The sequence below is a fragment of the Carlito syrichta genome, unplaced genomic scaffold, assembly GCF_000164805.1.
Source record: "Carlito syrichta isolate Samal-C Ts95f unplaced genomic scaffold, Tarsius_syrichta-2.0.1 Scaffold130397, whole genome shotgun sequence".
Taxonomy (NCBI): Eukaryota; Metazoa; Chordata; class Mammalia; order Primates; family Tarsiidae; genus Carlito; species Carlito syrichta.
Window position 1 is genome coordinate 224,472 of NW_007074493.1, and position 2,827 is coordinate 227,298.

Here is a 2,827-nt window from a genome sequence, read left to right on the forward strand (position 1 = left end):
AGCCTAATAACTATTGTATTTGTTGTTAAATGGAGAGGATTTATGGGGAAGCAGACCTGAGTTTACTCTACGGAAAAATAGCCCAGCAATTAGGGCTGCCTGCAGTGGGACCTGTTGCTGGGATATGGGGAGTGGGAGCCTGGGCACTCGTTGTCCCTGAGATGTCCAAGCGGGAACCAGCAGTGGGGGAGGGCCAACTGGTCCCTTCCCACACCTCTCAGATCCACCCTTCTTCCTCACCCTGCTCTCGCCGCAGGAGGCTGCTCAGCCTGGATTCTATCACAGGCCCCAATTCCTCCTGGCTTCTATGGGTCCAACCAATGGGGAGCTAAGGAGGGGCCAGGAGAGAAGACAGGTGCATGTTTCCCAGGATCTCTCCTCAGGGCCACCTTCAACAGAAAGTGACAGCCCTTCTCTGAGCAGCCCAGCCCCGGCCACCTCTGGCTTCTGGTCACCACTCCCTTCTCTCACCCCTTGGCTGCTGAGGAGGGTCATAGCCAGGCAAGGCCTACTGCTCACCCCAGAGATGGCACTACCCCTTGGGCTTTCTCTACACCTGCCCACACCTTGATACATTGTTCCTTTATTAGAAACTCCATGAAGTTATCCTGATGTAAGTGTGCCATCCGTTTCCTGCTGAGATCCTGACTGATACTTGAGAGCCCTAATCAGCAAAAAAAATTAAAGGATAAGGCCTCTCTATTTGTGTGGCTAAGTCGGTCGTTCCAGGAAATGTGAGTCCGATTCACTTTGCTGCCGGCTCTATTTTATTACAGTACTCAGCTCTGTGTTATCAGCCATGATCCAGTCGTGGTTTATGGCTTGTAACCTCCACAACCATTGTGCCCCATGCCCACTTGTTCCACAGAGAAACGGAGGCCTAGAACCATACCCAAGACTACAACCAAACAGAAAGCCAGGAACTCCCAGGCCCCACTCCAGGTGCCTTTCCCATGCAGAGTATTCCAAGAGGGCCCAGCCCCGCTTCCTTGGCCCCCTCCCACAACTGAGGCTGCCACTCCTTCTCTCCTCAGTCTCCTTTCCTCCCTGTCCCCTGGTGGGGGAGGCCCTTGGGGAAAATGATGAGGTTTTTATAGCATTCCATGGTAAGCACTTAATAACTCTCCAGGCTATAGATCTGTGCTTCGCATGGGCTGGGGATAATTCACAGTAAAATATGACTTTTCATTTATCACACTGACGTGTAATAAATACTTCCCCGTGAAGCTTGGACACAAAAGGAAGTGGAGTGAACCACCATCAGATGAGGCTCCATGCCTAGATGTTGGGGTTCAGGTTTGTGGCAGGTGGATTCGGAGTTGAGAAAAGCCAAGGCCAGGGTACCAGAACCCTGAGCCCAGGGACGCTCACGATGCAATGGGAAGTCCCTTCAGAATATCAGCCAGGGCTGCCCCTCAGCTTCCCACCAGATTTCCCACCATTTCTGAGAAATCGAGTCCGTCCCCAAAGAACAGTGGGGCCTGTGTTCAAAAGCCCAGGCAGACGCCCTCTTCCTCCCCTGCATCTGGCTCTCTCGCCTGGTCGCAAAGAGCTTCCCATCCCCCCAGCCCACTGACACTGTGCCAATCCCTGGGCATTGGGTTGTTTTCCAATTTCCCACAGTGTCTAATCATCATCATCGCTCCTGGCTATTTATTTGTTCATTTAATTCTCAAAGCCACTCAAGGCATTATTGCCATCCCCAGCTCTCAGGGGAGGCCACTGGCACTCAGAGGGTTGAGTGACTCGCTCGTGATCATGTTGTGATGACATGGTGGCATCAGACCCCTACCCAAATCTGACTGGCTGCAAGTCCTATTGTCTTAATGGTTGTGGGTTTTAGGTCAAGGTCCCCTGCAAAGAAGATTCTGAGACAGGATTTGAGTACAAGAGGTTGATTTAGGAGATGACCCAGGAAGCATCAGAAGGAGTGGGGCTGTGAGGCAGGGAAGGAAAGGAAGGCAACACAGAGTGTGCTGGTAGCAGGTTTCCCCGAGGGCAACAGAAGAAGTCAGAGAACAGGGCAGAACAGATCTCAGGGTCATCCCATGCAACAAGAGAGGGAGCTGGGTGTGCACCTCCAGTTCCTGTCTGTCTCTAGGGGAGGTGTGAGGTGTCTTAGTAGGCTCCCTAGTCAGATGAGGCCAAGGTGGGGGGTGGGGACGATAGAGTCCAGGACCACAAGCTAGCAGTTGGCAGCCATAGGGTCCTTGTCCCGGAAATGGGGCAGACCAAAGGGACATGAGCAGGACACTGACCACATCTACCTTCCTGCTTGGTCCTCCCAGACCCTGCCATCACTTCCCTGGAGAGATATAGTAGTCTTCTAACTGGCCTCCCTGCCTTGGCTTTGCCCCACCCAACACATTCTCCAGCTCCAGACAGGAAGCACGTTCCACCTTAGTCCAAACAAGGAAGAATGGCTGGGAAGGTGCCTCTTGCATCAGGAAGGACACTTGTTGACGTCTGGGGCTGCAAACATGACTGCACAAAGGCAGAGGTCACAAGGCCTGGATTTCCTCTGAACCCTGAACCCTCACTCTAGGTCTCAGGAGTGTCTGATGCACAGCAGATGTCCAGTGATTCTCACTGGGTGTGAAATAATCTACCAGGTACACTTTGCTGTGAGGGGGGCGTCTCCCCTGGGGAGCACCCTGCCTTGTGGACCAGACTTGCAGGAACAGATTGCTGGGTACTGACCCAGTTCCCCCAACTCTTATTTTTTATGATCCAGAGATCTTTTATTTTTGACACCTATTAAGCCATGAATTCATAGGGAATAGGTTCCAGAAGCTCGGGCTCCTTTCCGTTGGTTCTCACAAAGTGT